We start from the raw sequence: 14,396 nt of genomic DNA, 5'->3' as shown, positions 1-14,396 counted from the left end.
AATATTAGAAATCGCCATGTCATCATTTRTTTACACATAAAAAATAAGTTGAGCGCCATCTAAAGGACTCAAATGGCACTGTGAGTTGTACTTACAAGCGAAGAACAGCAAAAGCAGGCAGATAAACAGCAATACAACCCTTRGATGACAGTTATGTAATGGTGGGCTCAGAAAGGGCAGAGTATCCTGAAAGTAACTAGTTTTACCAACAGTGGAGAACTGATGGTTGTCTGTGGCAGGATAGATACTTTTTTATGGCACAATTTGTTATTCTATAAATGGCACTGGTATGTATAAAATGGAACATTATAGTTAGCAATTCAAATGCAGAGTACAGAATTACTCTCATAAATGGAAGGGTAGTAAAAAAAAGCAGCCTGCTTTTCAATACTGAACATCCACTATAAACTCCTCTGATCCTCCATGTAAAATGGTGTATTACACTTTTTAATTTCCCCTCGACCTTTCAAATATTCATCACACAGACATAAAAGCATTGAAAAAAAGAAGCTAAGCTATGCATGAATATGCTGCTAAAGCCATGGTGTATAGATTGAATCTGAGCTTTCAATCAGAGTTGCTGGCTCTCTACCTGGGCTACTTGCCATTCCTTAGGCCATCATGTCACCATTCATAATGCTGCTATGAGCATTGAGGGTTATCTGGATGGAATCCAATTGGAAATGGTACTGTAGAGGAGAAAATACGTCTGAAAGATGAGCCAAAGTAGTGGACAGCTGTCTCACTAAGGCAAACAAGAGAGGAAGAGAAGGGAATTTAAAATATTTGGCACACACTCATAGAAGCAAACTCACATGCTTGCTTGCTTGCACACACGCAAGCACACCAACCACGACAAATTTGCATATAAATACACACACACACACACACACACACACACACACACACACACACACACACACACACACACCTCTGTCATTTCAATGACACACAGTAAAAGAAGCAGCGAGGATGTCAGAGTGTATCCTCCAGGGATGCCCGGGCTGATAGAGACAAACCAGATCTATGTAACCCACATACTGCTGTGATCACCATGTACTTTACCATGTTATCCTCAACAGTGGAGGCAGTACAGTACAACCACCAGAACTTCTGCTTTCAAGGGCCTTTGAGGCAGTCTGGTAGATCTTTCCAAGGACCTTAAAGGGATGACACTTAAGTAAGCCCCCTATCTGTAACCAGCACACTGGGGTATATGAGAAAACCCCATCACAACCTCCATCACAACTACCATCTCCATCCACCTACAGAACTACCGCAGCATCGAACAACACCAGCTACACCTCAAAGCAGAGATCCCAGCCTCCCCTAAGTCAGCATGTGTCAGTGTGAGTCTTTCTCTGCCACTGCTGCACGTCTGTCTGTGTAAAACTGTAGGAAGTAGGAACAGCAGGGGAACCTGCCAACACAGATCCTGGCTTCCTGCACGACAGATAACGGTGCACTACAGCTACTATACCCTGTCCTTTTGGCTAGGTTGGTTCCTTCCCTCCAACGAAATGACATCACTGAGATAGATGTATGCAGACAGCAGCCAGATCTTCACTCCCCGGGGAAGGGAATGTTTCTACACTCACACTCGTTTCATCCACACTAACTAGTCATGATACAAAATGAAGCCATGGAAGACATAAATCATTTAATAAAATATGAGGTAAAGATWAAATGATCAAAAGAAAATGCAACTATTTTCTGTATACTGCAAGCAACTGTAATATGCTGCAAAACATTTCAAAATGTCCTCTAAAATGTGCCTTGTTTATGTCGTTTCCAAACATCTATAATTGAACTGACCCCCAGGACAAGGCTATCAAAACAGTATCTTCTAGCAATGTAAGGATGACATACAGATGACACATAGTGACTGTTGGGCCACTGAGAAGGTGACGGTGGGGTCATGTCTCTGCGGCGCAATAGGCGAGTGGACTCGGAGGCACGGTGACCTTCCAGTCACCCTGTTCCTGAAGCTGTCAACAAAGTGCCACAACAAGACTGCTCCTCCAACACAAAGAGGACACAAAGTGACTCCAGACCGCTGAAAGGTACAGTGCTCTGACTGCAGCAAGACAAGTCTCTTTCTCTCTGCACCAGTTACAATAGAAGCCAGGCGTAAGCAGCCTACTAGCAAAAATAAACAATCATCATTTTCTCAGTCCCAAAAATAGATTGTTTAGAGCAGTATCAATTAGATGAGAGTGCTACTGTAAGTGTTGCATTGATTGTTTACCCAGTACTGGATCGATTGAGCAAAAAGTAGCACCAGTGACTTGGCTCATTGCCCCAAAATATAACCTATAAAATCCATTCCAGTCTATTAGTAAAAKTAGACACCAGTCTGCAGCAGAATCAGCCTGTCCTGATGTCTGCAGTCTTKGATAACATTAGATAACTCAGCGACAATAGGATTGGCAATGCTGACGCCGACTAGCCTCGTGGCTATCAGTGTAATATGACCTTTTAACATATCCTACAGCAGCAGAGGGATTTTCAAGGTTTGTCAAGTATGTGATAGCCTGTCATCACGAGGAGTAATGGAGTTTATACTCCACTACAGTGCACAGTATTAGTCCGATTCAGCAGAGAAGAGAAGTGCCCCTCAAATCAACACACCTCATCCCTCACCCCGACAACTCTAGTCCCAGGCCTTTACAGGCCTCCTCTAGCCTCTTACGGGAACTGATCCAAACCCTGGTCACTACCATTCACTGTGTTACTGTGACCCAGGCACTATACAGTCCCCTCCACTTCTACATCACAGTAGGCCTCTGGAGTGCATGTCTGAGCTGTGTGAGGGGYAAATAACCCCAGTGTTCCAATGACTCATATTCCCTGCAATACCATCCACACACAAGAGAACAAGTCAATCTCTACAACGTCACATTTTTCATGTCTTTGTTATCAGCCGGTATCAAAAAGCATTAGTCACTAAATCAAATTCTGGAGAGGTTTCTTCCTTCATATCTCTTACCTCTGGGACTGTTTCACATTATTACCTTGTAGCAGTTCCTAGAAAAGGTAAAAATACTTTTCACACACTGCACTTGTCTGGTAGGTAATCAACAATAGAAACATTCTCCAAGATTGTGCAAGCTGTGTTCTAATCAATGAAACAATGTAACGTATGTGTTGTTTGAACAGACACTGTTATTCCTGGGTTGGCAGCAAGGGTGGGAGAAGGGCTAGATGTTTGAAGAAATGACAGCACTACTTTGATGCAACACGATATGTAGGAAGGCATGGAGAGATGAGGTGAAAAATCAACCATGTGATTAAGAATATTAATTTCCTCTCTTACAATTCAAATACAACAATASTGTTGTGAACTTTGTTTGTTTATTTCCCTTGGAAATACAGAGAATGATAAGTGCAAAAGTGCGTTATTTTCCGTATTTGATTTAAAGAGCTACGCAAACCTTCCATAGCATTTTTTCCACTGCAATGAAATGACGTAAAATATTTTTRTGAAAAAAAAGTATTACTTGTCTGCTTTAAGTAAATGTCATGTGAAATGTCAATAGTATAGGAAAATGTAGAGTATAGTGTGGAATGGAGAAAGGTAATGAGAATGATTTAGACATTTTTAAATCACATTTTTTACCATGACCCTTGACCTTTACCTGACTGTGTAGAAAGCTGAATTTTCRAACTCTGACAACTTTAACATAACCAGAGCTTACTGTGAGTGCATAAAACATAAATTTCAGAAGGGATGACCCACCTGCCTCTTGGTCAGAAGCTACAGTGCGGCATGTACAGTTGAGGTATTTCAAGCATTGGCACTTTCAAATAGGTTCACTTTAATCATTTTGTGATTGTTATCTTGTGAACACAATTGGAAACAACAGTAGGATAATTGTAGGGGTTTCCAGTTGGACTCATCATGGGGTCAATTCGTCACTGGGTTTGTATTCTCTCTGGTTGCTGGTAGGTTTCAAAGCTACACTTTTTAATTGCACTTTGCAAATGTTGAAAAAGACATACACATCCTTCCAGAATAATTTAATGAGCGTTTTGGGGGTTGGCTATTCTATCATGTAACACTATTCCACTAACAAAAACCTTTTTCATGCGAAAACCAAGGAGAAGATGAACCAATGATGAACCAATTCTTAGATATACACTGAGTATACAAAACATGCCCTTTCCATGACATAGACTGACCAGGTGAGTCCAGGTGAAAGCGATGAGCCCTACTTGATGTCACTTGTTAAATCTACTTCAAATCAATTTAGATGAAGGGGAGGAGACAGGTTAAAGAAGGATTTTTAAGCTTTTGAGAGATGATTGTGTATGCGTGCCATTCAGAGGGTGAGTGGGCAAGACAAAACATTTAAGTGCCTTTGAGTGCCTTACGGAGTATGGTAGTAAGTGCCAGCACACCGGTTTATGTCAACAACTGCAACGCTGCTGGGTTTTTCACGCTCAACAGCTTCCTGTGTGTATCAAGAATGATCCACCACCCAAAGGGCATCCAGCCAACTGTGAGAAGCATTGGAGTCAACATGGGCCAGCATCCCTGTGGAACACTTCGACACCTTGTAGAGTCCATGCCCCAACGAATTGAGACTGTTCTGAGGGCAAAAGCGGGGGGGGGGGGGGGGGGGTGTTCCTGATGTTTGATATACTCAGTGTATATCCACTAATACATATCTGTAGTTTTGTGATATCCTACTCAATAAGGGCTGGAGTGGAGATGAACTCAGAAGATGATGATAGTGAAGTCATGAGGAGACAGATAAAGGAGGGAAGTGTACAGTAGATAGTCTAGAAAAAGGCTAGTTAAAGGAGAGTCTAGTTGAGGGGTAGTCTGAGGGGGGAGACGCCCCTCACCCCTGACCCCTGTCCCAGTCCTCTCAAAGGCGAGTCTGGGCCTCAGGGATGTAGATCTCGATGCTGTCTGCTCTCTCTGACACCGAGTTCTGACGGAAGGAAGCCGCCCGCTTGGCCTGCATCAGCCTCCTGCGTGCTTCCAGGCGGTGGCGGTCTGGAAGGTCAAGAGACTTCTCCCGTGTCACGCCTCTCTTCCCGATCATGGACTTCTTTGGTGCGACAGGTGGTAACTGGACACAGGAAGAAAGAGAGACGAACTCGAACAAAATCCTGTCCGTAACGAAATCTATTCTAGAATTCAACTTGTATAGGCAGTAGTTGACATATCATCTATTTGAGTGGTTGGAAATACATCGGCATAGTTAAACACAATGTCAATGACATCCAGTGATGCTTCACTAAGCATTTGACCTCGCATACAGAACAGCTCCACTCTACACCACTACTACGTGGCTCTGAGTAATCTCACATCTCTGTTTAATAAGGCTCTGACTGTGCTCTATGTAGCTGAATCTGTGACCATAGAAATATAAGACAGATATTTCTATGCCTGTCTCACCTGTGACTGAGACTACCCACCATAGACAACAGAAAAATAATACATTGTATTCTGTATACCTGAGCGCTACCCACCCTTTTCTCTGGGCTCTTCTCCACGGGCCTCCAGTCGTTGTTCTTTATCTGCTGCAGCTCGTCAAACTTGGTGGTGACGTCATCAATGGACAGCTGCAGGAGGTCCCAGAATCCAGCCAGGTCCTGAGAGGTGGGGCGGGGCATGGCACTGGGGTCCTGCAAGGGGTTATAAAGGACCACATCAGTGCCTGAATTACAGATACTCAAATCCCAGTGTGCGTCAGGAGTTATTTGTTGCACTTCTACTAAAGCCCACTAGATGTCCTTATCAGACCTCAAACAGAGGAAAACCTCAATTATTTATGGTATATTTTTCTAATAATAAAACAAATGTTTCCAGCAAAGTCATGGGAGCAAGAAGGTCAAAGTTCAGAAAAGACAAGCATCTTATTCCCATCGTCATCTCATGGTTAGACTATAGGACTTGGAGGACAATCCATTGAAATGAGCCATAACAAAATGTGATCAGTAAGTAGCAATCCCTCCTAATCCCCCTGAGGATGGGAAAAAATGAAGAGGGCTCACATTTCATTCACTGCCAGTAAGTCTTATTCATCACATCACATCGGCTAGAGTCACAATCAGTCACACTATTGACCCCACAGACAATAKTAGCGAGACTATAGCCTAAACCAATACCTCCAACTCTGTTATGAAGTTAAGAGTTGAGAAATAAGATCCATAGCATCCCATTGGTCGCGGGTCACCATCTCCCCCCATTAATTCAGTGACTTTATGTGCTTCATATATTGGATAGCTGGAGGGCACAACAATATCCCAGCCGACTGTCTGGTGGCATTTCAGACTGCTGCATTCTGGATGTAGATCTGAATATATAGGCTCTGAAGTAAAGGCCAGGTTCACTCTGAATTACAATGAATAGTGGAAGGTCTCAGAAAGGAAAAATGGTAAGCAGTACTTACTCAGTGTTAAGAAATACAGTTGCTGTACATTGGTAAAAGGTAATTGCACAAGTTATAAGCGCAATAGTTTAGGTCACTGCCACTAGAAAGTGATGCTAAGACCTACAGTATAAGTACATACATACCAGTTATATCTTTGGTAATTATTATATAGTATACCCTATACTACAGTACATACAGTAAGTACCTGCTAAAGGGTAATTCAATAAGTTGTGAGACTATAATTAGACTACAGTTAGCCCGGGGTAAGTTTAGCCAGTTTTCCACAATATAGTATAGTGGTGGGGCGTGGCGGGGCCTGGGAGTAGAGGTAGACTAGGTGTGGGGGGGGGTGTAGAGGCACTGAGGCACTATTCTGAATGCACAGCACCAGATCAGTCCTGATGGGTGACTCATAGCAGTGTGGAGAGGCTGTGACAGGCTGAGGTCTCACCCCATCACTGATCTACCTCATTCATCGTCTCGGTCTGAAACTTCACAGGGGAGCTACACAGAGACCCAAAGGAGAAGTAGCGGAAGACAGCGCTGGGCTCATCTCATCAATATTGCTGGGGGTTCAAAAAGAAGGCTGCACACAATCCAGCATAAGCAAACAAATACAAAAGCATAAACTTATACTGGGGGAGTGAATGAGGCTGACACATTAAAGGATTCTGGGAAATATAAGCCTTGCCTGTGTCAGTATGACTTAATCCTGTAGCTCCTCCCACAATAAAACTTGCTGCTATGCTCTGCGTCTGTCTTTGAAAGCTTGTTCAACTCCAGCTTATGTTATCCAGGAGGAAAAAAAGGGGGGGAAGACGGCTCGATAAAGCGCAATTAGACATCTCCTTAAGCTTCTTATTTGCGGACGCCACTTCTTCAAACGGACTCAAATCCATGTTCTGAAAGTGTATGCAGTATTATTTGTAAACTGTCTTTGTCATATGGAGAGATGCAGCAGCTTGGGTAAGCTTTAATAACTGCTCTCCTCTCCCCTACAGTGAGGGAAATAGAAGCAGGAAACTCTATATAAAAGACTAGTTCAAACTAAATAATCTCTGTGCACTTTTCAGCCTTTCCTGAATGCAGCAATTTCTGCTGTATATGGCAAAAAATAGCAACACATTTTTTCATAAGCAAAGACAGGCTTAATCTCAAATATTGGATATTTGGCTGATATCAATAAAGAGGGGTAAGATTAGAGGCAAGGAAAGTATCAGCCAGATATTCCAGCCCTTCCGAGTGTTTTTTGATAGGATGAAGAGAGTGGACTGCGGCAATAGTTCTTAATGTAAAAGGCAGGCGTCTCAGTATGCTAGTCAGAGCTGTGAGTGCATCATTGGGAACGCGGACATTCACAGTATCTCATTGTTCTCCTCAAGACGTTCTCATCTCAGATAGAAACACTCAATAATTATTTTTTTTCACACTCAATGGTGCATTTAAAAGCTTCTGACCTGTTGGCCTAAGCCATTCTATGTAAGAGACAGGAGAACAGTGCCGGTGGATACAGGAATGCAGCCGATATAACTGTGTCCTTTCCTTTCACAGAGTAGCGCAATCGTTTAAAAAAAAACACACACTCACAAACACGCTCACATACCGTATGTACACAGACACACACAGGGTCATTGTTTCAGTGACTTGTTACTCACCAGGTTCTGCTGACACAACCAGTAAAACTGCTGGAATTTCTGAGACATGAGGAGCTGAGCACTGCCCACCGCACTCCTGATTTTACCTAGGACTGAAAGACAGACACTCAACTGATAATCTGTTATATGAAAGTCTTGCGAGTCTCTATGAGAGAAAATGTCTGCTAATTGACTGTACATTATGACTCCTATCCCACTCACTGTCCTCAGAGAGGTCGTTCTCCTCCGCCTCTGCCTCCATTTCTTTACAGCATCCCTCCATCCTCTTGGTCTCTGCGTGGAGCAGCTGCATGAACCAGCTTCCATCCCTCCGCAAGGCGGGGGACGTCCGGCACGACTCGCCCGACAACTCTGCTGGCTCCCTGGGGGAGGGGGGCTCTAGCTGCCAGGTGGTCTCGTTGGAGGTCTGCTGGGGGCAAGGGGGCTCCGTAGGGGTCCGGTAGTCCTCCCGGTAGCTGAAGAGGCCCTGGGTGCGGACGGTGCGCACCCCATACTGGGTGGGCGTGCTGGGCTCAGAGTGCCCCCCTAGGAAGCCCCCTCCAAATTGTAGGCCCTTGTCCTCCATGGTGGGAAACCCCTCCATCTCCATGTCAGCCTGCACAGAGGCTGTTACACTATTGGAGCGCTTCAACCTGCCCTGCACTCTGAGACACAGATTAGGGGAAGCAAATTTTTAGGCCATCAAGGGATATTGTAAACAAACACACCCAGGTAGAGAAAGAGGACAGGCTGGTGACTTTAATAACAACACATTGTTAAAGATTAGCACAAATCCAGAAATGGGAAAAGGAACCTATTAAAAAAGTAATTTTACCGTCTGTCAGCTTCCACCTGGATCCCCACAGAATGGTATTCCTTCGACCCTTTACTTTCTGACTCCGAGTCGGTGGCTGCTTCCACCTAATGCAGCATAATAACATAGCAACAGTATTCTCATTATTACCGCTCCCAGATGTCCGTGGGGTTATTGGTTTGGGGCCGGTGCTGCACCTCCTCAACTCTAAGCGGCCTGTCAGAACATAACTGCAGTGTGATTTATGGAGGCCCAACCGAACACAACCAGTTTGTCTACACCCTCAGCACAGTGATTTATACCAACAACAAGCTGCCGTGGTGGAGATACAGTGGTGGTAGTTTAAAAAAAAAAGAAACCTATTACAAAACCTGATTAGGGAGTTTGRGAGTTGTGATCACCAGGGGTTTGGTGTGTGACACAGACACACAGATTTTGGTTAGTGTTCAATGGTGCATGGTGCATGGTGCTGGCCAGGGATGATAGAGACTGATCCCTGTTTGTCCTGAGGGTGCACGGATCCTATTACTGAGCCCCACCCTCACTGGACTGACTCTCTCCATATGATTGGCAKCRTTAATAAAGATGAGCAAAAAAAAAAAAAWGCATTACAAAAATATGGTGGGGCATCTCTGATGATACAGTGATACACTGATGATACATGCAATAAAATGAAAATTCATTACTTAAAAATCATACAATGTGATTTTCTGGATTTTTGTTTTAGATTCCGTCTCTCACAGTTGAAGTGTACCTATGATAAAAAATTACAGACCTCTACATGCTTTGTAAGTAGGAAAACCTGCAAAATCGGCAGTGTATCAAATACTTCTTCTCCCCACTGTATGGGACTATTTTGCTTCCACTGGTCCTGGGGCCCTTGTTAAGGTCAACGGCATCATGAACTTTACCAAGTACCGTGACATTTTAGCCAAAAACCTGGTTGCCCTAGCCAGGAGGCTGGCACTTGGCCGCAAGTGGATCTTCCAGCAAGACAATAACCCCAATTGAGCAATTGCATTAGTATAAAATAATATAATTTCCCAATTTTTTGGAGCATGAAATATAGCTCAGTGTTTGTATTATTCATTTTATAGTCTTTTTAAAATAATTTGATCAAAGCTGCCAATAATTATGGACCTGACTGTATTTCAAACAAAAACCATGCATCCTGTATGGCTGGCCCTTTATTAGAAGTATTGTCAATAAAGGTTTTATCCTGAAGTTACATATAACCTACAGTCTGCATGGACAAGTAATATTTGGGAGGCAGGTGTGTGTGGTAGCTAGAATTAGTCCTTGAGAAGCCCACTCCCAGGCTGTCTCTCTGATGAGTAACACAAGTGTGAGAACAGCAGACTTCTAATTTTACAATTTACTATATGATTAGCAGGGTAATTTGAAAATCAATTCGTCCACATTTTAATCCTCCTTCCCTCTGAGAGATCACACCTTCCCCCAGTTCTGAGTTAATGGCCTGACCCTGACAGAGTGTTCCAGCCGACGCAGGCAGAATCCTGACTAGGGCCAGCTTGGAACGGCTGTCTGTCTGAGAGCCTTAAGCCTTAAAAGCTTCAAACTCACATTAATAACTCTTTAGCTTTAAGTGGTTTGAAACGAATGGAGGAGTGTGTGTTCATGTCTAGCAGCCACGTGCATAGATAGAGCCCTTTTGCCCCCCATATGAAAAAAGTTTTCTTTTACTAAAAACTTTTTATTAAATGTTTMGTCTATTTTCTTTCTTGCAACTATAAATGCAACAAATTGCCTATCAAACTACATCATTTCTCATGAAGTCATTTATCTTGACAAAATGTCCCCTCCACCGCCCTTCTGCCACCACGAGCGTGGCAGTGCATTGCTTCACTCTTCCTCGTCACATGCACATCCGCCGGGCAGTGAGTTTGAAATGAATACTGCGAGAAGGTGTGCTTTGCAATTGCTATCATGTGTCGTCTCACGGACAGGGACAGGGAAGAAAGCAACAGCAGTTTGCATCTGTCAATAGCAGAACAAATTCAAATCAAGTAAATACTGGTTAGTTTGTTGTGACAGCATAGCCTCTTTAACGAGCTCATTCATCTAGCCTACACTAGCGATGATCAGCTGATACAGCCCACCCTGTAGTGGTTTGAGCAAAGAAGTAGTTATTCTTCTAGCTCCCTTTCATCTGAGGTAAAATGTAAAGTATGTTACACTGCAGAGTAGCCTGGTACAAACAGCACAACAGGTGACAGTCAGCGGTGAGTTGCTGCTGGTTGAGGTGACCTCCGTTACTTTCTGGCACAAAGCAAAGTCCATTTCAGAGAGACTGCTGCTCTATGATGGATGAGGAGAGGAGATATTTTGGAGAGCCTGGGCAATGTTCAAAGTGTGCTGGCAGAGACAGAAGAAAAAAWACTGGTTTGGCGAACACACACACACCATGCTGCATACACACACACTACGCTACACACACATATACTACACACACAGCACAGGTGTGAAAACTTTGGAAACTGTAGGCATCAGCATTTTACTCAGACATGGCTTAGTCTCKCTGAGATGAAGGTAGGTTGGTAGTGAGAGTAAGGTGCTGCTACAGGATCCATTCTTACACTGTCCTAATACGGACACCGTACACTTTAATGGCCCCCAGAAGATGAGGGGTCAAAACTCAAACACAGCGGGGTCAAAACTCAAAGTGCAGAAAGGGTCAAAGGCTAAGGATTAAGATTGGGGTCCTGCCGGAAGTAAGGGGTGAAAGGTCAAATTATAGGCTATAGGCTACACTTCCAGAGGTTAATTATACTGTGCTGTATATCCCCAGGAGGTCTGATATGATGCAGGTGAATTTAGATTGATCTTACTACACTGGCCAAATACTAGTGGCACAGTTTAAAGATAAACTTTGTAGGAGGTTTTGATGCATTTTTTGCGTTGCATGCAGCCCTTCTGGTTGTTTCAATAACCGTGGACCTTCACACTGCCGGCCATCTCTAATCAAAATGCTTCTGTATTTTACACACATCACTGGAGCCAATTTGAAAACCAATATAATTCAGGCCCACCACGATAAGCGTAACGACGTTCAGCTCAGCCACTTAAAATCATCATCATTCATCCCCTAGGATAGGCTGCCTGATCATCTCTGGGTGACTGAGACTCACCTGTCTCCACAAACAAGCAGAACAACTCTAATATTCTCTATTGATGAAAGGCTGTATGCAGTCTGAAGGGATGTCTGTCTACCGGTCTGTCTGTTTTATTCAGGGGCATGGACACATCTGACGTCTGCAGACTGCGTGTGTGATCAAGCCCATTATTCTCAGGGTCACAGAGGCAAGAGAGAGCGTGAGAAGAGAGAGCAAAAATAGAGTGAGAGAGTGCAAGAGAGACTCATTCAGTAAAGCCTCATTCATGAGTTGAAAACAAATGAATGGATTGCAGTAAGATGACTCATTGGTGCCATTTTTAGACCTAGAGGAGAATGGGATGCGTGAGTGTGTGACTTTATGAATGTGTGGGTGTGTGTTTGCACAATGTGTAGACCTGTTTGTGGTGTGTTGTGTGTGTGTGTGTGTGTGTGTGTGTGTGTGTGTGTGTGTGTGTGTGTGTGTGTGTGTGTGTGTGTGTGTGTGTGTGTGTGTGTGTGTGTGTGTGTGTGTTGTGTGTGTGTTGTGTGTGTGTGTGTGTGTGTGTGTGTGTTGGTGCGCTCACCTGTATCCTATGGAGGAGCGTGGTGTTTTGAGGTACTCCTCAGCCTTGGACACCAGGATGGCTTTATCACAGGTCACCACTGAGCTGTGACTGTGACGGTCTGTGGACGGGTGCCTCTTCCCAGACCTCAGCCCAGCTGCCTCCATGGCTATAGTCACGGCCTTGGCACTGTCCAGGCTGTCTGTGGGAGTATACAGGGCCTGCCCAGGCTCAGGCCCAGCCCGTCGCCCACCTCGAGGGTGCCTGCCCTCATGGTAGTGTCCTGGTGGACTCTGTACTGCTCTGGGCAGTGACGGAGATGAGGGCCTTGGAGCCTGAGTGGAGCGGGGTGGGACGGGGCGGCGGGTCGTCTTCTTGTAGTTGTTCGTGTACGTGACCGCTGAAAGATAGAGGTCAAAGTTAAAAGGAATGCACAGTTGAAGTCAGAAGTTTACATACACTTAGGTTGAATCATTAAAACTCGTTTTTCAACCACTCACAAATTTCTTGTTAACAAACTATAGGTTTGGCAAGTCGGTTAGGACATCTACTTTGTGCATGACACAAGTCATTTTCCAACAATTGTTCACAGACAGATTATTCTTTATAATTCACTGTATCACAATACCAGTGGGTCAGAAGTTTACATACACTAAGTTGACTGTGCCTTTAAACAGCTTGGAAATTCCAGAAAATAATGTCATGGCTTTAGCGGCTTCTGATAGGCTATTGACATAATTTGAGTCAATTGGAGGTGTACTGTGGATGTATTTCAAGGCAAACCTTCAAACTCGTGCTCTTTTGCTTGAAATCATGGGAAAATCAAAAGAAATCAGCCAAGACCTCAGAAAAAAACGTAGACCTCCACAAGTCTGGTTCATCCTTAGGAGCAATTTCCAAATGCCTGAAGGTACCACGTTCATCTGTACAAACAATAGTACGCAGTATAAACACCATGGGACCACGCAGCCGTCATACGCTCAGGAAGGAGACGTGTTCTGTCTCCTAGAGGTTAACGTACTTTGGTGTGAAAAGTGCAAGTCAACCCAGAACAACAGCAAAAGACCTTGTGAAGATGCTGGAGGAAACAGGTACAAAAGTATCTACATCCACAGTCAAACGAGTCCTATATCAACATAACCTGAAAGGCTGCTCAGCAAAGGAAGAAGCCACTGCTCCAAACCGACATAAACAATTTAAAGCGCAATGCTACCAAATACTACTTGAGTGTATGTAAACTTCTGACCCACTGGGAATGTGATGAAAGTAATAAAAGCTGAAATAAATCATTCTCTCTACTATTATRCTGACATTTCACATTCTTAAAATAAAGTGGTGATCCTAACCGACCTAAGACAGGGAATTTTTACGTGGATGAAATGTCAGGAATTGTGAAAAACTTCGTTTAAATGTATTTGGCTAAGGTGTATGTAAACTTCCGACTTCAACTGTATATGTGTATGTGGTAGTTGAAGTAGGTGAGGTACTGTAGGGCTTTGCTGTTGACGATCAGAGAGAGGAAAGGCCACTGAGTTCTATTCACTGTGAAGGGTTGACAGCCCTTCTCCTAACATGTATTTGATGAGCAACGGATTCTAAGAGAATATGGTTTTAAATCCACAGAGATGGACTGCTGGACTAATAAATTACTTTTGGGTTTGATGTGTCCTCTTCTTTAAAACAGAGCTTTGTAGGAGCAGACTAATACAAACAGCTTGTCCATTTAAAGAACATCTAATGATCAAAGCCCAGAGTGGTCTTGGCTCATCAGAACTCTCAGAGAGGGAATGAGGAACGCCCTGAATTATACAGCAGGTCAGCACTTTGTTTCCCATTCACAAAATTATCTCAAAGAGGTCACCAAGATGAGTCAGTAGAGAG

At 43.8% G+C, this 14,396-nt stretch overlaps 1 pseudogene; it reads right to left on the bottom strand.

The window, feature by feature from the left end:
• Positions 1–3,335: 3,335 nt before the first annotated feature.
• LOC111962948 (disks large-associated protein 2-like) overlaps positions 3,336–14,396 on the bottom strand; it is a 46,389-nt pseudogene continuing 35,328 nt past the window's right edge.

This window comes from Salvelinus sp. IW2-2015, linkage group LG4q.2 (assembly GCF_002910315.2).
Source record: "Salvelinus sp. IW2-2015 linkage group LG4q.2, ASM291031v2, whole genome shotgun sequence".
NCBI lineage: Eukaryota > Metazoa > Chordata > Actinopteri > Salmoniformes > Salmonidae > Salvelinus > Salvelinus sp. IW2-2015.
This window is presented reverse-complemented; position numbering and strand designations above follow the sequence as displayed.